Source organism: Macrotis lagotis, chromosome 3 (assembly GCF_037893015.1).
Source record: "Macrotis lagotis isolate mMagLag1 chromosome 3, bilby.v1.9.chrom.fasta, whole genome shotgun sequence".
In the NCBI taxonomy this organism is placed as follows: domain Eukaryota; kingdom Metazoa; phylum Chordata; class Mammalia; order Peramelemorphia; family Peramelidae; genus Macrotis; species Macrotis lagotis.
In genome coordinates, this window is record NC_133660.1 from 248,207,743 (window position 1) to 248,230,533 (window position 22,791).

Sequence of the window (22,791 nt, forward strand, 5' to 3'; positions counted from 1 at the left end):
ACCATAAATGGGGGCAGCTAGGTGGTGTAGTGGATAAAGCACCAGCCTTGGAGTCAGGAGTACCTGGGTTCAAATCCGGTCTCAGACACTTACTAATTACCTAGCTGTGTGGCGTTGGGCAAAACCACTTAACCCCATTGCCTTGCAAAAACCTAAAGAAAAAAAAGAAAAAAAAAAAGAAACCATAAATGGTCATACTCTGGAGAAGTATGGAATGGATTATAGGAACTGATACAAAGTGAAGGGAGCAGAAATAAGAAAACGTTGTACACATTAACAGCAGTATTGTGAGTTGATGGATGCAACTTGTCTCAGAAGTTTAAAGAGCTAGGACAACTCTAGGACAAATGCTAACAATGCTATCCACATTCAGAAGAAAAATAAAACCAAACAAAGCAAAAAACCCTAAAACCCACAAATCTACAGAATCTGAATGAAATACTACATTCACCTTTTAAATATTTCTCTTATAGTTTCCTTTCCTATCTCATAGTTTTCATTCTTTTCCCTTAGTCCTTATTCTTCAAACAGAAAATGACTAATTTGTAAACAAGTTAAACATATATGTGTATGTAATTATATTTACTTGACTGTTCACTGGTAAAGGAAGGGGGGTGGGAAGGAAAGGTAGAAAGAAATTGTATAACTTAAAAATATGCAGATGAAGGTAGATGAATACTGAAAAACTTTCATAACATGAAATAGGAAAATCAAATATAATATAAATTAAAATATTAGCATTGTTATTAAATGTTATTACTTAAGGCACTAAGCTTTCAGCCTTCTGATCATTTCATTCTTTGAATTCATTTCCTGAACTTCCGATGAATTCAAGCAATATGTTTTTCTTTTTTTACAAGGCAATGGGGTTAAGTGACTTGCTCAAGACCACACAGCTAGGTAATCATTATTAAATGTCTGAGGCCAGATTTGAACCCAGGTACTCCTGACTGCAAGGCCGGTGCTCTATCTACTGCACAGCTGCCCTGAACACCTACTTTTAAGTCCAATCTGCATTTTCAACATTTTTAAAAGACCAAACAAGGAGACAATAAATCAATTCCTTATTTATAGCAGCTTATGATTTCTGAGGTGTAAATACTGCCTCTAGAAATTTTACAGTCGGCTATTTAGAGCTGGCTCCACCTGACCCTTGAATGAACCTAACCTGGTGGAAATGAAAACCATCTGCTCCTATGATATGACTAAGATGTTCTACCCCTGACTGCTTATTATTAAGCATTAGCTTCTTCTCACCCCCTTAGGGCAGCATGTTTTCAAAGGAGTCCTTCTCATGCAGCATCTGGTCAGAAGCCTCTGCATCCCTGGTGTTATTAACTATGGGTATCCTACTTCTGGCTAGGACTTCTGGCCCTGGGCCAGGTTGGAGGTGTATGCTCAGCTGTCAGAGCATCCTTTACGGGTCCCTTCCAAACTCTGCTTTTCTGTGAGGAGTCACAGCCAACTGGAACCAGGTGCTTGGCAAGGTGAACAAGACATAGGGCAGGTGCAACATCTCTCAGTCTAGTCTTTCCTTAGATTTCTTTTCCTCAGTTGTAATATTCTGAGATTCAAACCCCTCAAAAAGAGAGATACCATCCATTACTGTGATCTATGTTAGGTTCACTAGATTGTAGTTGAGAGTTTCTTAACATTAGGCACTGCAACTCTCTTCAAATCATTGATTTCTTTCCCCAATATATTTTCCTCCTTCATCTCTGATTACATGATATTTTCTAATTTATTCTCATAATTTTCCTAGGATGCTCTGAAAAAGTAGTTTAGCATCGGAGCACAAACACATTTATATAGCACATACAATTAGCACAAATTATTTCTTTGATCAAAAAATATCTCTGAAAATTTAGGAAAAATCTATGTACTTATAATTTTAAATGTGCAAAAGGAACAGAAGGTAGTTCAGATCAGAGAACACACAGTACAGTTCTCAGAGTCACAGGAAGATAGGTTCATATGTTTCTTTTTTGTGTTCTGATTCATATAGGAAAATATTCTATTGTCTTTAATTTCAGAATAAAAATAGATTTAAAAAGAAAATAAATGTTTTCACTTTTGTTTGAACATTTCATAAAAAGTTCAGACTTATAGAAGTATTATAGGTCTTGAGAGATATATTTAAAAGTATACATTTCATGTCCAAGAAAATTTCACTCTACTATGAAAAATGAATTTGTATACAGATACACAATTAAAATGTAAAATTTTTCAAAGACACATGTAAATTGTCATACCTTCAATCACCTATCATTTAAATATCTAAGTGCCAGACTCTGAGCTAAGGACTGGTTTTGAAAAAAGGAAAATTCATTTTCATCTAAATGGATGTCAGCAAGGTTTGATGGAGGAGGTGCCATCTCAACTTAGAATTAAGAAATTGGTAAAATATAAATTGATATAAAAATGAAGAAACAGAGGATTTTAGAAAGACTTCATGAAATGATGCAGTGAGGGGTGAGCAGAACCAGAATACTGTAGCATCAATATAATAATGAACAAATTTGAAGAATTTTATAAACTATTAAATAATGAAATTAGTAAAACAAGGAGAGCAATTTATTCATCAATAATAACAACTTTTGGGGCAGCTAGGTGGCGCAGTGGACAGAGCACAGGCCCTGGAGTCAGGAGTACCAGAGTTCAAATCTGCCCTCAGATGCTTAATAATTACCTAGCTGTGTGGCCTTGGGCAAGCCACTTAACCCCTTAGCCTTGCAAAAACAAACAAACAAAAAAACCAATAACAACTTTCAAAGCTGCATGTGCTCTGCTTACTGCATTGACTACCCAGAGGACCTACAATGAAGCATTCTGTATAATTTCTGATGAGGAGGTGATGGATTCAGGCTACAAAATGATATAATTTTTTGTTTAGCATACTTAATGAGGGGATTTATTTTATTTAACTATGCATATTTATTACATATAATTTATTTCTTTTCATTTTTTTTATCATTGTAGTTTGGAACTGAAGAGAAAAGAGATTTCTACTAATTAAAAAATAAAACTTTTCAAAAAAACTTTTCATTAAAGGAAGAAAAAGAGAGGCCATAAGAAGGCATGCAGTGCTGAAAGAGTAGAAGCATAAATAAAAGAAACTTTTTCTGCTTAGGAATGTATCATGAAAAAAAGGGATCAGAACTTTGAGAAATAAGACTGCCAGTCTGGTGGGAATTGAGAGGTTGAAGATTCTATTGCTAAAGTCCTCAGATTTCAAAATCTCTAAGATAATATTTATCTACTACAGCTTTTCCTCTTTTTCCTTTCCTTAAGAATTTCCTTTTCTTTATTTTAGTTGCTTACTTTATTGTTATACTAATGGTAACCTCTATTTATTTCAAAAGAAATAACATCAATAGTTGGTGATTGTGTGGTGGAAACAGAGGACACTTGAAATCTTTGGAGCAAGGTGTAGTTGTGGGAAAACAAGGGGTTATGAGATCATAGACTCATATGTGAGAGGGACTTTGATCCATCAATTTTCATCTTATAGGTGAAGAAACAAGGTTCAGAAAGTGTCTATATAACGTGTCCATACTGATAAAGGTAGTAAATAGCAAAGCCAAAATTCTAACCCAGGATCTTTCACTAGAGATGGAACAATTTCCCTATTTCTGGATGCAGTTTAGCTTACTTTGAAGTATCTTGACAGGAGTAGAGTAAGATAAAGATGAAAAGGTTAGGTGAGACAAGATTGTGATGGGATTTGAATGACAAGCTGAGGAATTTTTAATTTAATAAGCATTTTCTTTTTCTTATTTTAAATAGTAGTCGATCTATTTGTACGTTTTTGAAGATTTTTAAAATACCTTTCGGATAACTTCCTAATAGGTCAAGGCATTGTTATTGAAGACACAGTTTTAGAAAGTATATGTATGTTTTGGGGGGGCTTAGGCTTTTCAGGAGTGCCCTTTTCATCTTCAGTGAACAAGCTTTGAATATGGAACTTCCATAATAATATTTAAATCTTATTCTAAAAAATGTGATTTGTTCCTTTTCTCTACTATGCAAAGTACAATTGTTAGAGGTGAGTCTATAACATATAAAACCTGTCACATCAAGTTTTGTTTTCTGAAACTGTTTTAAATTTGCCAAAGTATATGCATGCATAATTCCTATTAATGTCATGGAAATCACATAAACAGAATATGTTTTAGGCAAATATTTTACCTCTCCAAAGATTTATAGCTTTGAATCATCACTATGTTTTCTAAAGAAACTGGGCTGAGGAGAAAGGGCCTGCGTCCCCTTTCGAAGCTGTCTTGCCAACAACTTGCATCCAAAAGTCTTAAGATGGGCCTAACCTTTAATCAGGATCACATTTTCTTTATTTTAACTTTAGAGGGTTTCATATCAGCCTGAAAATGATGGTATATGCATTTATCATTGTTTTGTTCATAATTTTGCTGCAAAAATATTGAGTTTCTATAGAAAATGCATCACTTTGGGTTTCTCCTTTGAATTTCTATTTTTTTATGTTCTACCATTCCTCATCCACCAACTCTTGGCATGCCTTCTAAATGTACTTATTTGCCTCAGTTCTTTGTTTAGCCAAGATAGCATCTCCTCAGAGTTTGAGTCACCTGTGAGGTGACAGACAACAAACTCTTTCAAAGCAATGAATTGAAAGTACACTGTGTCTAACCACTGGAGTGGATTTAATTTGTTTTTTTAAGTTTAAATGAGAAAATAGTGAATTCATTGCACCAGGGCATTGGTGTTAAAATATATCTAGATATATTAGTCATCTGAGTGTTTTTCTCTCTATTTTTATGGTCATTATTGTTGAGAAAACAAAGACATGTTGCTGAGTAAGGTAATTTAAAGCTGAAGGGAATGTCAAAATGATCAATTTGAATTCACTGAATTTATAGATAAAAAATTGAGTTCCAAAGAATCTGATTTGCTTGTGATATAGCTACCCCTTTAAAAAATTATTCATTTGTATGCCTCAGTTGCATTTTATCCTTGGAATTTTCCTCAGTGACTGGGGCCTTTTCTTTTGAGAATGTCCCTTTATCATGTTGTTTTCCTTCTACTACTGATCAATTTCTTTTGAGATTCTTCATTTTGATGACTGAGCAAAGATGAGCATGCTTAATCATGCTTTTAGGACTTTGCTCCCATACCCTTGGGAAGGTAGCTTCCTTACACCCACCAATCCTTTTCAGCTTTTTTGTTTTTGTTTTTTGTCTTCCCCCTTTAGAATGAAATTTTCTTGAAGGCAGAGACAATCTTACATTTTATTTGTATTTGTAGCTACAGTAATTAGCACAGTGCTTAATAGACAGCATTTAATAAATGCTTGTTGTCTGCCTGTATCATCAGTATCTTAAAAAAACTCCTATATGGGACTATGTCTATGGATGTATCTATTTAATATCTATCTTTCATCTATCTCTACATCTATGGATAGATCTCTTAATCTATTTTTATATTTATAATTTTGAACTTAATAAATGTAGGAAAAGATGAACATTTCTATATAAATAGAAATATGAATAACTATCAACATTTATTTGTCTTTTTCTACATATTGAAGTTCATTTTTACATAATTTAAATTCAATAAGTTTTAGTATTTTCCTGCTTATATATATATATATATATAGCATTATCAACTGTTTATTTTAATGATTAATTGTCCTTTTATTTATTTATTTTCTTTCTTTTTATTTTTGCTGTCAATGTTATTCTACCCTTCATCTCTTCCTCCTTACTGTTGTTCTCTATCCATTTTAAAGAGGACCAATGATTTGATGAGGGTTATGTCTTGACTTTGGTGTGAGTTGTGCAACATCAACAGCCTCACATTCTCTTCTAGAGTCATTAAAGTCCAGTGGCAAGGCGAATATCAAGATGACTGGCAATTATTTGGGATCAGGTGGATGACCTTGGCATCTTTGATGGCTGACCAAGTTCTATGAACTCCCCAGTGCCTTCTTTGAACTGTTGGAACAAATTGTTCTAGTCTGTCCATTCCACTAGGGGATGTCTTCATATGCTTGGGGTTGATATACCCTTAATTCACCAATTTTCCTCAACCTGGTTTAACCAGTTTACTGGGGGATGGCTTCTGAGCATGCCATGTTTTCTTAGAGTCCCTGTTGAGAGCCTAGTGAATGAGCTCATTACTTTGAACAACGAAGTTGAATGAGCAGCCCTGAAATTCTCCTTAGACAAGGAGAGAAAAAAAAAAGAGAGGTTGGAAGGTGAGAGAGAGAGAGAGAGAGAGAGAGAGAGAGGAGAGAGAGAGAGAGAGAGAGAGAGAGAGAGAAACAGAAAGAAGCACTCCCTTTAAATAAGTTACAATAGTCTTGTAATAAATCAAACAGTGTCTGCAAGAAAATATAGGTTTAGCTTTGTTCTTATAATCTTTCTGCTAGGAAATGGGAAGCTTGATTCATCTTTTCCATTTTTAAATGTACATAAATAAACATATATTTTTGCACTTGCATCTTTTATCTTTGGTCATGATCTGAACACAGATCCTCTGAAGACAAGCATTCTCAGACTTGTGTTTTTTCTTTTTTATATTATTTCCAATATGTATCAAAGAGGTATTAATGAAAACATTCTCAGTTTGAGCAAAAGTTCTCTAATCAGAATTTTCCCAAGTTCACAAATGTTTTTGTATTTTTTGAAACTGTGTTCTTGGTATCAGGGAAATTGCTAATGAATCAGCATCCTCTGTAAATCAAGATTTGCCCTTTCTCTCTAAATGTAACATTAAAGAGTTACTTTGCTGAATTGCAAAGCTACTTGTGGTAATTAAAGCATTCAGCTACTCCCTCAGGAATAAAGCAACCTAGAGTCCCAGCTCTCTTCTCACCATTTTCATCATTCTCCTCCTCCTTCTCATAGGTATTATTTATATACTGTCTGCTATATTCTACCACTTTTTCAAGTGTTTTGCAATTATGATCTTATTTGATCCTCAATCCACCTGGGAAGCAAGTTTTCTTATTATCCCCATTTTGCAAATGAGGAAACTAGGGCAAACACATTTAAGTTACTTGGCCAAGGTCACACAGCTAGTGTCTGAGGTCAAAACGGATAATAAATCTTCAAGCCTAACATTTGCTGTGCTTTGGTAACACTTCATGGTTCCTTATAGTCTTTCACAATTTTCCTCCTGTCTCTGAGGTTGCTTGGTCTTGGACTGCAATCTATCTCTCATTCTCTGAGTGACCTATTCCCTATTCTGTATGTATCATATATACTCATGTATATACATAAATATGAATGAGTTTCCCCCATATATGTATAAATAACATATAGCACATGCATGTAAAAATGCCCATGTGGCTTCCCCATTATGATAGAAGATAACTTTCTTTTAATTTGTCTTTGTATACCCAACACTTAGCACAGGGTATGATACACAATAGAAGCTTAATAAAAGTTTATTGATTAATTGGTAATGAGGTTTTTAAATCTTAAGCATAGGTAGATGGAAGTTCCAGCATAATCTCTTACCCTAACTTGGGGACTTTGTTTCTTTGTTATCTCCTAGGAATTATGTACTTGCTTTCCTGTGGGAGTGGAAGTGAGGAGGCAGGATTTAGCATAAATTTAGAAGAATTTTTTATCTAAGAGCATGCCTGCCTGCACATTGATGCTTATAGATAAGTTTAATCCCAATAGCATACATCACTATGCTCTTTTTGATTTGCATAGCTATTTATATACATTATACCATTTGACATGAAGCTAATACTAATTACTCTCCTCCACAACCATGAAGATAATCTTCTGAGGAAATATCTACCCTTGAAAAAGACTTCAAGGAGTTGTAGCAGACTCCTTTTTTATCCTTCAGTTTGGGGACACAGATGACCTGCTTGAATACAGTTTCCCAGTTATCTACATGAAGAATGAACCATCAAATCATTCCACATTGGAACTAGGAAATCTTGGTACCCAACAGTCTTATTGGATACATGGAGAAATTGGGATTCAGATAAAGGAAATAAATTGTTTCAAGGTCACATCAGTATTAGTAATCAAAGTAATCAAAATTTGAACCTGAACTTAGGTCTCTTTACTCTTCTTTTATACAAAGAATGTACCTCTTTTCCCCCTTAAGCTTATAGGTCTTGAAAGATGATAGTTGATATATAATAGATAGGTGGATAGATAGAAAGATGATTGATAGAGATGAATAGATGAGTAGATAGATAATAGATGATAGAAGACAGACAGAGTAATAACTAGATGACTAGAGAAGTAGATAACTTAGATAGATAAGTGATAGATAATGGATGAGAGAAGACAGATGGATAAATGATAGATAATAGAGGGATGCCTGGGTGGATAAGTAGAGATAGATAATTTGGTAGATAGAAAGATAGATGGATAAATAGAATCTTACTCTGTGCTACATATTGTGCTGTGTCCCACATTCCTTTACTGTAAAATGAGGAGATTGTCTAAACTGGCCTCTAAAGTCTCCTGGTCTGAAATCTCTGATTTCAAGTCTCCATTAATTAACTAGGAATTTAAAACGATTCATTTCATATTGTTTTATTGTTTGAGATAATGTTCCAAAAATCTAGTGATTTTTATTTTATTTACAAGGATCCTTTCATTTTTAAGAGTCCTATCTTTGTTTAGTTATCAATTTAAAATATGTCCTTCATTTCTATTTCCACTCTCCTTTTAATTACCCTGGTGTCTGGTAGCTTGGATGCAATTCTGCAGTGCTAAAGCCTAAACCCCAGGAGATGTAGCCACTGTGCCTGCGTTCTGTTTAAGAAATCTTGTAAAATGACTTATGGGAACACCGAAAAAAACAGAGTTTACTACTTGAAAGTGGAATAAAGTAACAGCAATCAAGAGTGTATATCCAAAAAAAGACAGAAGATATGAAGCCAAATGAAATGGTGGTAGCCATAAATCAGTGAACTAATCCTTCTCAGTTGAGAATGGTCAACTATTTCCCAATGTTTCATTTAATGTATTTTTGTTCTTTATATGACATTTGTTATCTGCCTAATACCTATGTTGATTTTTTTCCAATGTATCTTTGTATATAGTTGTTTGCAAGTTGCCTTTCCCATTAGATTGTGTTTCTTGAGAGCAATGATTGCATTTTGCTTTTATTTGTATCACCAGTTCTAACACAGTGCCTGACTCATGTAGTGTTCTTTAATAAATGTTTATTTACAGATTGATGATGGTAAATAGAGAGTTTAGACAGAGCCATGTGTCTTTTAAATGAAAGGGAGATTGTTTCTTGCAAAGGGCTTCTACATGGGGTCATAGAGGGAAAAAAAGATGTCAACAGTCAGAGATGATTGTATGGGACAAACTTTTAGGCACTGGGGATGATAAAAGCAATGGTATAAGTTCAAGATATATTTAAGCAATAACAAGTACATCATTTAGTTGACTAGATCTTAGATGCATGTGAGGGGAAATAGTTGAGACATGTTCAGGCAAGGGTATCAGGATTTTATTTCATGAACCATGGCAATTCATTTAAATTTAAATGTAAGAGTTTGTTTAATACACAGATCTGTTTATAATATAATACTGGCCTGTTTAATACCTGGAAATCTTTCCTCTTTAAAAATGTTTACTGCTTCAAAATATTTAATGCTTACAAAAGTAGTAAAATGCAATATTCATTAGGAAACTCCCTTACTCTCAATTTTTATTTGGTATTATAGCAAGGCTTCCTAACCCTTTTAGTGTAAGAATCATTCTTAAACATTAAAAACACACACAAAAATTCCCCTTATTATTGTTGTATTATAAGTATCCTTAGTGACCAAAACACCAGTATAAATTCAGTAATGAGTTTAATTAATTTTGCATTTTATTAATCACAAAAGCATCTATACCCATTATTAAAATGGTGGCACATAGACATGGGAAAATATTATTCAGATATTTTTGCGTGCTTATGAATTTGCACTCGAATCTGTTAATTCATTCCAATAACTCTAGTTTCCCAGGAGTCTATGATCCATAAATTGGAAACCACTATTGGAATGTAAGCTATTTGTACTAAAAAATAAATCTTACTCTTTCTAATATCCTGAGTTAAATTTATGACTCTATTGAGAAATCAAGTGTCGGGTTATCAGTTTTTTGAATTTTCTCAACTGACACAGATTTTACACTTTCCTAACTTTCATCTTCAAGAATTTCCTGAGTATTTGTCAGTGGTCAATGAAGATGAGTTAGAAATGAGAAATGAAGAATTGAATCAAGTCTTTTTGACTCTAAGATGAGTATTTTATCTTCTGTACTACAGTTATGTCTGTTTCCATGAAAATTTAAGGGGGGGGGACACTTCCTCTAGGTGAATCCTATTAATGACCAACATTCTCTTACCAGAGTGTACATCTTGGGAAATGACCTCATCCAAACCCAAAGTGGTAATGGAATTATGTGGCCCTTTTTCTATTGGTACCACCATATAACTGGATGTGTGATAATATATCTAGACATTTGAAAGATCCTTCTCATATCCACTTTATTACATTTCTATTAGCCACAGGTTTTAAACTCATAATAAGGCTATGGTATTATTTTTTACTTCACACTTGTCAATCTTCTTCTTAACACCTAGCTATGCTGTACTATGGATCCTGATTATTCGAGGGTTTTGACTTGGATTCCAAACTCTATAAAATATTTTCAAGCTAAAACAATTTCAAATCTATGTCAAGTATCTTGTCAAAAGAAGACTAGCATACCTAGTGACTCACTGACTCATTCAAAAGTTGAAAACTATCAGGGAAAGGAGTTAGCACATTGCTAACACTAAAGTTCTTTTGAAGTATTCAAATATGAAACTTCTATTGTTAATACATTGAAAATATTTTGCAGATAGCTGATTATTGCCCATATGTTCAACTAGCAGTCTTTGGGCTTTTGATTCAAGTGCACAGCAACAATGACTATTTTGAGGGTTAACCCAAGAAATTATGAAGTTCAGCTAGAATAAGGAATATAAAGCACTTTTGTAGTATCAAGAATAATACAAATGTTAGGTTTTTTTTGGTAATAGTCATTAATATAATCATAATTAATACTATTGATGACATTTGGGTAGACTTCTGGGGCAGAACCAAGATAGCAGCATGAAACTAGCATGATCCCAGAGAGTTTTGCCCTACATAATGCTAAATGAAGCCTCTAAACAGATATTAAAGCTACAGAACCCACCAAAAAAAAAAAAAAGACAAGACCAAAATTATTAACATTATGGAGGATCTTCAGTGAAGGTCTGACTGTTTGGGGGGAGGGGGAATTAAAGCCCAGCTAGGCAGGAGAGCAAGGAAAGCCAGCAGGATGCTGTTAGCCATGGTGTAGTCCAGGTCCTGATAGTTGGATTACAACATAGGTCTTAGAAGCATGATAGCAAGCTGGCATGGAGAGTCCCAACCCCAACAAAGTCTGAACACTGGGGATACTGGGGCAGAAGATAGAATTAGGTTTGGAACAAACTGCTACATAGGCAGAGCTTCAACATAAAGGAGCAAACAAACCTCTGCAAAAGCAACACCTGGGCTGCATAAGTAACATCTTGGCCAATGATAAGCCAGAGATCAGATTGGAGTCCCACCAGAAAAAGCTGGGACCAGGAGCAGAAATCAAACAATCAAAATGATGGAAAAAAGCCAAGACAGCACTAAGCATAGAAAGCTACTATGCAGATCAAGATGATAAGAATGCCACCTCAGAAGAAGAAAGCAGTAAAAAATTATCTAAATGGGAAGTAGTCTATGATTTTGACTCAAATACTAAAATTCATAGAAGAATTTAAAAAAAATTAAAAACCAAAGAAAAGAGGAAGAAGAAAAATGGGGAAAAAAGAAATGAGAGCCAGCCAGAAAATTTATGAAAAATTTATCAAAGAAATCAACTCCTTTATAAGTAAAAATAACCAAAAAAGAATGTAACTCTTCAAAAAATTAAATCGACTAATTAGAAAAGGAATACAACTCATCTAAAACTCAAATAGAACAACTGGAAAAGGAATGCAATTCTTTTAAAATTTCAAACAATGAATTGGAAAGGGAATGAAAAGCAGAAAAAAAGTAAAAGTATCCAACTAGAACAGGAAACACAAAAGTTAACTGAAGAAAATAAAACCCTAAAAATTAGAATTGGACAAATAGAAACCAATGATTCTATGAGACTTCAAGATTCCATTCAAGTAAAAAGACTGAAAAAAAATTGAAGAAAATACAAAATACCTTTTAGGAAAAACAAAGGACCTGGAAAGTAGATCCAGGACATTATTGGACAATCAGAAGGCCTGGATCAAAAAAAAAAAGAGCCTGGAAAATGTCTTTCAGGAAATTATCAGGGAAAATTGTCTAAATCTGCTAGATCAAAAAGACAAAAATAGCCATTGCAAAAAATACACAGAACTCCTCCAGAAAGAGACCCCAAGGGAAAAACTCCCAATTCCTGAATTCTCAAATAAAGGAGAAAATACTGCAAGCAGTAAAAAAGAAATCATTTAAATACAAAGGAAACACAACCAGAATTACCTAGGATATATAAGCTTCAACATTGAAGGACCAGAGGACTTCCTTGTAATATCATCTTTCAGAGGATTGCAACCAAAAATATACTACCTTGGGAAATTCAGAATATTGTGTCCGGGGAAAGATTAATGTTCATGAAATAGAGGACTTCCAAAAGTTTCTAATAAAAAGACCAGAAATGAACAGAGAATTCTGTCTCCAAGAACAAGATTTAGGAGCTACATGAAAAGATAACCAGAAAGGGAAAAAAGGGAAAAACAAAACAAATTTAGTCAAGAACATTAAATTACAATTCTTGTTATTTGTAACTTTTTTTTTTGCAAGGCAATGAGGTTAAGTGACTTGCTGAAGATCACACAACTAGATAATTCTTAAGTGTCTGAGGCTGAATTTCAACACAGGTACTCCTGACTCCAGGGCTGGTGCTCTATCCACTACACCACCTAGCTACCCCTTTGTATAATGCTTAAGAATTATATTTCTCTTAGGATAGTTAGAGGATTGAATATATTTGAAGAGATTGACTTTGGATTATATGGATAAGGTTGGTTCTTGTCTTTCCATTGAAGAAGACAAAATAGCCCAGGTGAAAAGCTGGAATGCTTACTCTTAAATTATGTGTCTCGCATTTCCATTGATCTGCTTTAATTCTGTCTTAGTCATAGAGTTTAGCACTTTCTCTGATGAGGGCATGTTATGCTGGGCAGTTCTGAATCAGTGTCTCCCATACTTTACAATCAAATGTAAAGTTCTTAAGAGAGACTTTCAGAGTGTCCTAATACTTAAATTATTTAGAGTATCTTTAGTTTATTAAATCAGAAGTGACTTTACTTTCCTAGGTATTTAGAAGTTTGTAGTACCCTAGGGGCAGAGGGTGAGTACTTAGAAGGATTGGACATAAAGAGATTAGGAAGTGATTTTATATTAATCCATACTTTAGTTAATGAGAGTTTAAGTATCATGGTGGGGGGAGGAAAGAAAGGTGAGAAGGCACTGATAAAAAGAAAGAAGGTATAAGTGAAAATCAACTGAAGATGAATAAGAGGAAAAGAAAGAGAAAAGTATAAATGGGGAAAGATGGCATGGAAGGAAATACATTAGTATTTAGTAATTAGTAATCTTAATTGTAAATGTGAATGGAATGAACTCTCCCATAAAATGGAAACAGCAGAATGGATTAGGAATCAGATCCTACAGATATGTTTACAGTAAACACATCTGAAGCAAAGTGATACACTTAGGGTAAAGGTAAAAGACTGGAGCAAAATATTTTATGGTTCACAGGAAGTGAAAAAGAAATAGAGTTAGTGGTCTGATCTCAAACAAAGCAAAAGTAAAAATAGATCTCATTAAAAAGGATAAAGAAAAGTGTGGTACCAGAACCATGTGTTAGCATTGATTCTCCTTAAAGAGAATAATCAGAAAACTAAGACTGAAGAACAAAAAAGGAGTTTATTTGCTTTTCTTGAGAAAGGAGCACAATCTCCCTAATACTAGTTACAGCTCCTAGATCCGATGACAATCTCAATGCTCTGACCTGCTACCTATTGACTAGAAAGTTGGGCTCACAATCTTTTTGCCTGTATCTAGCCAATTGCAACACATTTTTAATCCCTATTTGTGTAATTATTCAGAAAAAGTTTTATCCTATCAGAGAGAGATAATTCTGAAGCCTTCCAATCAATACAGTACTATATAATCTTTATTACTGCCTGATCTTGGGGAAGTGGAAACTTTGCAACTCCTGTTGACAGAGCTTTGGAGAAAAGGAAGACTCATTGAAACTCATCAAATCACTTGGTTATAGTCCCACTCATAAGGAAGCTTTATATTCTTGAAAGGAACCATAGGCAACGAAGCTATTAGAATTATTAAACATGTTTGCTGCTGGTAATATAGTGTCCAAATTCTTAGAGGAGAAGCTGAGTGAATTACAAAGAGACATAGACTGATATAAACAATTGGAAAAAAATGTCAATTTTTGAGTTTAGGCTGAGCTAATATAATAAAAATGACAATTCTACTCAAATTATTCAGTGCCATATCAATAAAACTACCAAAAAGCCATTTTACTGAGCTAGAAAAAATAGTAACAAAATTCATGTAGAGCAACAAGAATATCAAGGGACCTTATGAAAAAAATATGTAAAGGAAGGTGGCCTATAGCTCTACCAGATCTGAAAGTACGCTATAAAAGTGGCAGTCATCAAAACTGTCTGGTCCTGGCTACTAAATAAAGTAATGAATTAATGCATTAGGATAGGTTCAAAAGAAACAGTAGTAAATGGCATACTATTTAACAAACCCAAAGACATCAGCTTCTGGGATAAGTACTCACTATTTGACAAAAATTATTGGGAAAAATTAGTCATAGATTGATATCCCCCAAGCTATATACCAAAATATGGTCAAAGGGGCAACTAGGTGGTACAGTGGTTAGAGCACCTGCCCTGGAGTCAAGAGTACCTGAGTTCAAATCCAACTCAGACATTTAATAATTGCCTAGCTGTGTGACTGTGGGCAAGTCACTTAACCCCACTGCCTTAAATCAATTTTAAAAAAATATGCTCAAAATGGGTCCAAGATTTAGACATAAAGGATGATACCATAGAGCAATTAACAGATCAAGAAATATTTTATCTGTCAGATCTATGGAAAGGAGAGACATTTATGACCAAGCAAGAATTAGAGTACATTATAAATTGCAAAATGGATGATTTTGACTATATTAAATTAAAAAGGTTTTGTACTAATAAAACCAAATGCTGCCAAAATTAGAAGGGAAACAGAAAGTGGGAAACAATTTTCAAAGGTAGGGGTCCTGATAAAGCTCTCATTTCTAAAATATAGAGAGAATTGCATCAAATTTAAAAACGTACAGGTCATTCCCCAACTTATAAATGTTCAAAGGATATGACCAGACAGCTTTCAGTTGAAGAAGTTATATAAGTTATATAAGAAGTTCATATAATTGTATGAAAAATGCTCTAAATCATTACTGATTAGAGAAATACAAATTAGAATTACCATGAGGTACCACCTCACCTCTAATATTGGCTAAGATGACAAAAAAGGGAAAATGACCAATGTTGGAGAAGTTGTGGTAATTTATTTAATTCATTGTTGTGAACTGATCCAATGATTCTGGAGAGCAATATGGAACTATGCCCAAAGAGAAATAAAGCTGATTATACCCTCTGACCCAGCAATACCAATTCTAGGCCTATAATTGAAGAAATCATAAAAAATGAAGAACATCCCACATATTTCATATTCTACAATGTTCATAGCAGCTCTTTTTGTAGTGGCAAAGAACTGGAAATTGAGGGAATGCCGATCAATTGGGGAATGGCTGAACTAGTTATGGCATCTGAATGTTATGGAGTATAATTTTTCTATAAGAAACCATAAATGGGGGCAGCTAGGTGGCATAGTGGATAAAGCACTGGCCTTGGAGTCAGGAGTACCTGGGTTCAAATCCGGTCTCAGACACTTACTAATTACCTAGCTGTGTGGCGTTGGGCAAAACCACTTAACCCCATTGCCTTGCAAAAACCTAAAGAAAAAAAGAAAAAAAAAAGAAACCATAAATGGTCATACTCTGGAGAAGTATGGAATGGATTATAGGAACTGATACAAAGTGAAGGGAGCAGAAACAAGAAAACGTTGTACACATTAACAGCAGTATTGTGAGTTGATGGATGCAACTTGTCTCAGAAGTTTAAAGAGCTAGGACAACTCTAGGACAAATGCTAACAATGCTATCCACATTCAGAAGAAAAATAAAACCAAACAAAGCAAAAAACTCTAAAACCCACAAATCTACAGAATCTGAATGAAATACTACATTCACCTTTTAAATATTTCTCTTATAGTTTCCTTTCCTATCTCATAGTTTTCATTCTTTTCCCTTAGTCCTTATTCTTCAAACAGAAAATGACTAATTTGTAAACAAGTTAAACATATATGTGTATGTAATTATATTTACTTGACTGTTCACTGGTAAAGGAAGGGGGGTGGGAAGGAAAGGTAGAAAGAAATTGTATAACTTAAAAATATGCAGATGAAGGTAGATGAATACTGAAAAACTTTCATAACATGAAATAGGAAAATCAAATATAATATAAATTAAAATATTAGCATTGTTATTAAATGTTATTACTTAAGGCACTAAGCTTTCAGCCTTCTGATCATTTCATTCTTTGAATTCATTTCCTGAACTTCTGATGAATTCAAGCAATATGTTTTTTTTTTACAAGGCAATGGGGTTAAGTGACTTGCTCAAGACCACACAGCTAGGTAATTATTAAGTGTCTGAGCATGGATTTGAACTCAGGTCCTCCTGACTCTAGGGACAGTGCTCTATCTACTTTGCCACCTACCTGCCCTTGTCCAAGCAATATTTACATAGTAATAAGGGAGTTTGCTGGTAAATGTTCTTACTTCTAAAAAACTGGGCTCTCTTGAAAAAAATATATGTTAATATATATGTGTATATCTATATCTATTTATCTTTCTTTCTATCTATCTGTGTGTGTTTGAACACCTACTTTTTTTTTTTTTTGGTTTTTGCAAGGCAAATGGGGTTAAGTGGCTTGCCCAAGGCCACACAGCTAGGTAATCATTATTAAATGTCTGAGGCCAGATTTGAACCCAGGTACTCCTGACTCCAAGGCCGGTGCTCTATCTACTGCACAGCTGCCCTGAACACCTACTTTTAAGTCCAATCTGCATTTTCAACATTTTTAAAAGACCAAACAAGGAGACAATAAATCAATTCCTTATTTATAGCAGCTTATGATTTCTGAGGTGTAAATACTGCCTCTAGAAATTTTACAGTCGGCTATTTAGAGCTGGCTCCACCTGACCCTTGAATGAACCTAACCTGGTGGAAATGAAAACCATCTGCTCCTATGATATGACTAAGATGTTCTACCCCTGACTGCTTATTATTAAGCATTAGCTTCTTCTCACCCCCTTAGGGCAGCATGTTTTCAAAGGAGTCCTTCTCATGCAGCATCTGGTCAGAAGCCTCTGCATCCCTGGTGTTATTAACTATGGGTATCCTACTTCTGGCTAGGACTTCTGGCCCTGGGCCAGGTTGGAGGTGTATGCTCAGCTGTCAGAGCATCCTTTACGGGTCCCTTCCAAACTCTGCTTTTCTGTGAGGAGTCACAGCCAACTGGAACCAGGTGCTTGGCAAGGTGAACAAGACATAGGGCAGGTGCAACATCTCTCAGTCTAGTCTTTCCTTAGATTTCTTTTCCTCAGTTGTAATATTCTGAGATTCAAACCCCTCAAAAAGAGAGATACCATCCATTACTGTGATCTATGTTAGGTTCACTAGATTCTAGTTGAGAGTTTCTTAACATTAGGCACTGCAACTCTCTTCAAATCATTGATTTCTTTCCCCAATATATTTTCCTCCTTCATCTCTGATTACATGATATTTTCTAATTTATTCTCATAATTTTCCTAGGATGCTCTGAAAAAGTAGTTTAGCATCGGAGCACAAACACATTTATATAGCACATACAATTAGCACAAATTATTTCTTTGATCAAAAAATATCTCTGAAAATTTAGGAAAAATCTATGTACTTATAATTTTAAATGTGCAAAAGGAACAGAAGGTAGTTCAGATCAGAGAACACACAGTACAGTTCTCAGAGTCACAGGAAGATAGGTTCATATGTTTCTTTTTTGTGTTCTGATTCATATAGGAAAATATTCTATTGTCTTTAATTTCAGAATAAAAATAGATTTAAAAAGAAAATAAATGTTTTCACTTTTGTTTGAACATTTCATAAAAAGTTCAGACTTATAGAAGTATTATAGGTCTTGAGAGATATATTTAAAAGTATACATTTCATGTCCAAGAAAATTTCACTCTACTATGAAAAATGAATTTGTATACAGATACACAATTAAAATGTAAAATTTTTCAAAGACACATGTAAATTGTCATACCTTCAATCACCTATCATTTAAATATCTAAGTGCCAGACTCTGAGCTAAGGACTGGTTTTGAAAAAAGGAAAATTCATTTTCATCTAAATGGATGTCAGCAAGGTTTGATGGAGGAGGTGCCATCTCAACTTAGAATTAAGAAATTGGTAAAATATAAATTGATATAAAAATGAAGAAACAGAGGATTTTAGAAAGACTTCATGAAATGATGCAGTGAGGGGTGAGCAGAACCAGAATACTGTAGCATCAATATAATAATGAACAAATTTGAAGAATTTTATAAACTATTAAATAATGAAATTAGTAAAACAAGGAGAGCAATTTATTCATCAATAATAACAACTTTTGGGGCAGCTAGGTGGCGCAGTGGACAGAGCACAGGCCCTGGAGTCAGGAGTACCAGAGTTCAAATCTGCCCTCAGATGCTTAATAATTACCTAGCTGTGTGGCCTTGGGCAAGCCACTTAACCCCTTAGCCTTGCAAAAACAAACAAACAAAAAAACCAATAACAACTTTCAAAGCTGCATGTGCTCTGCTTACTGCATTGACTACCCAGAGGACCTACAATGAAGCATTCTGTATAATTTCTGATGAGGAGGTGATGGATTCAGGCTACAAAATGATATAATTTTTTGTTTAGCATACTTAATGAGGGGATTTATTTTATTTAACTATGCATATTTATTACATATAATTTATTTCTTTTCATTTTTTTTATCATTGTAGTTTGGAACTGAAGAGAAAAGAGATTTCTACTAATTAAAAAATAAAACTTTTCAAAAAAACTTTTCATTAAAGGAAGAAAAAGAGAGGCCATAAGAAGGCATGCAGTGCTGAAAGAGTAGAAGCATAAATAAAAGAAACTTTTTCTGCTTAGGAATGTATCATGAAAAAAAGGGATCAGAACTTTGAGAAATAAGACTGCCAGTCTGGTGGGAATTGAGAGGTTGAAGATTCTATTGCTAAAGTCCTCAGATTTCAAAATCTCTAAGATAATATTTATCTACTACAGCTTTTCCTCTTTTTCCTTTCCTTAAGAATTTCCTTTTCTTTATTTTAGTTGCTTACTTTATTGTTATACTAATGGTAACCTCTATTTATTTCAAAAGAAATAACATCAATAGTTGGTGATTGTGTGGTGGAAACAGAGGACACTTGAAATCTTTGGAGCAAGGTGTAGTTGTGGGAAAACAAGGGGTTATGAGATCATAGACTCATATGTGAGAGGGACTTTGATCCATCAATTTTCATCTTATAGGTGAAGAAACAAGGTTCAGAAAGTGTCTATATAACGTGTCCATACTGATAAAGGTAGTAAATAGCAAAGCCAAAATTCTAACCCAGGATCTTTCACTAGAGATGGAACAATTTCCCTATTTCTGGATGCAGTTTAGCTTACTTTGAAGTATCTTGACAGGAGTAGAGTAAGATAAAGATGAAAAGGTTAGGTGAGACAAGATTGTGATGGGATTTGAATGACAAGCTGAGGAATTTTTAATTTAATAAGCATTTTCTTTTTCTTATTTTAAATAGTAGTCGATCTATTTGTACGTTTTTGAAGATTTTTAAAATACCTTTCGGATAACTTCCTAATAGGTCAAGGCATTGTTATTGAAGACACAGTTTTAGAAAGTATATGTATGTTTTGGGGGGGCTTAGGCTTTTCAGGAGTGCCCTTTTCATCTTCAGTGAACAAGCTTTGAATATGGAACTTCCATAATAATATTTAAATCTTATTCTAAAAAATGTGATTTGTTCCTTTTCTCTACTATGCAAAGTACAATTGTTAGAGGTGAGTCTATAACATATAAAACCTGTCACATCAAGTTTTGTTTTCTGAAACTGTTTTAAATTTGCCAAAGTATATGCATGCATAATTCCTATTAATGTCATGGAAATCACATAAACAGAATATGTTTTAGGCAAATATTTTACCTCTCCAAAGATTTATAGCTTTGAATCATCACTATGTTTTCTAAAGAAACTGGGCTGAGGAGAAAGGGCCTGCGTCCCCTTTCGAAGCTGTCTTGCCAACAACTTGCATCCAAAAGTCTTAAGATGGGCCTAACCTTTAATCAGGATCACATTTTCTTTATTTTAACTTTAGAGGGTTTCATATCAGCCTGAAAATGATGGTATATGCATTTATCATTGTTTTGTTCATAATTTTGCTGCAAAAATATTGAGTTTCTATAGAAAATGCATCACTTTGGGTTTCTCCTTTGAATTTCTATTTTTTTATGTTCTACCATTCCTCATCCACCAACTCTTGGCATGCCTTCTAAATGTACTTATTTGCCTCAGTTCTTTGTTTAGCCAAGATAGCATCTCCTCAGAGTTTGAGTCACCTGTGAGGTGACAGACAACAAACTCTTTCAAAGCAATGAATTGAAAGTACACTGTGTCTAACCACTGGAGTGGATTTAATTTGTTTTTTTAAGTTTAAATGAGAAAATAGTGAATTCATTGCACCAGGGCATTGGTGTTAAAATATATCTAGATATATTAGTCATCTGAGTGTTTTTCTCTCTATTTTTATGGTCATTATTGTTGAGAAAACAAAGACATGTTGCTGAGTAAGGTAATTTAAAGCTGAAGGGAATGTCAAAATGATCAATTTGAATTCACTGAATTTATAGATAAAAAATTGAGTTCCAAAGAATCTGATTTGCTTGTGATATAGCTACCCCTTTAAAAAATTATTCATTTGTATGCCTCAGTTGCATTTTATCCTTGGAATTTTCCTCAGTGACTGGGGCCTTTTCTTTTGAGAATGTCCCTTTATCATGTTGTTTTCCTTCTACTACTGATCAATTTCTTTTGAGATTCTTCATTTTGATGACTGAGCAAAGATGAGCATGCTTAATCATGCTTTTAGGACTTTGCTCCCATACCCTTGGGAAGGTAGCTTCCTTACACCCACCAATCCTTTTCAGCTTTTTTGTTTTTGTTTTTTGTCTTCCCCCTTTAGAATGAAATTTTCTTGAAGGCAGAGACAATCTTACATTTTATTTGTATTTGTAGCTACAGTAATTAGCACAGTGCTTAATAGACAGCATTTAATAAATGCTTGTTGTCTGCCTGTATCATCAGTATCTTAAAAAAACTCCTATATGGGACTATGTCTATGGATGTATCTATTTAATATCTATCTTTCATCTATCTCTACATCTATGGATAGATCTCTTAATCTATTTTTATATTTATAATTTTGAACTTAATAAATGTAGGAAAAGATGAACATTTCTATATAAATAGAAATATGAATAACTATCAGCATTTATTTGTCTTTTTCTACATATTGAAGTTCATTTTTACATAATTTAAATTCAATAAGTTTTAGTATTTTCCTGCATATATATATATATATATATATATAGCATTCTCAACTGTTTATTTTAATGATTAATTGTCCTTTTATTTATTTATTTTCTTTCTTTTTATTTTTGCTGTCAATGTTATTCTACCCTTCATCTCTTCCTCCTTACTGTTGTTCTCTATCCATTTTAAAGAGGACCAATGATTTGATGAGGGTGATGTCTTGACTTTGGTGTGAGTTGTGCAACATCAACAGCCTCACATTCTCTTCTAGAGTCATTAAAGTCCAGTGGCAAGGCGAAGATCAAGATGACTGGCAATTATTTGGGATCAGGTGGATGACCTTGGCATCTTTGATGGCTGACCAAGTTCTATGAACTCCCCAGTGCCTTCTTTGAACTGTTGGAACAAATTGTTCTAGTCTGTCCATTCCACTAGGGGATGTCTTCATATGCTTGGGGTTGATATACCCTTAATTCACCAATTTTCCTCAACCTGGTTTAACCAGTTTACTGGGGGATGGCTTCTGAGCATGCCATGTTTTCTTAGAGTCCCTGTTGAGAGCCTAGTGAATGAGCTCATTACTTTGAACAACGAAGTTGAATGAGCAGCCCTGAAATTCTCCTTAGACAAGGAGAGAAAAAAAAAAGAGAGGTTGGAAGGTGAGAGAGAGAGAGAGAGAGAGAGAGAGAGAGAGAGAGAGAGAGAGAGAGAGAGAAACAGAAAGAAGCACTCCCTTTAAATAAGTTACAATAGTCTTGTAATAAATCAAACAGTGTCTGCAAGAAAATATAGGTTTAGCTTTGTTCTTATAATCTTTCTGCTAGGAAATGGGAAGCTTGATTCATCTTTTCCATTTTTAAATGTACATAAATAAACATATATTTTTGCACTTGCATCTTTTATCTTTGGTCATGATCTGAACACAGATCCTCTGAAGACAAGCATTCTCAGACTTGTGTTTTTTCTTTTTT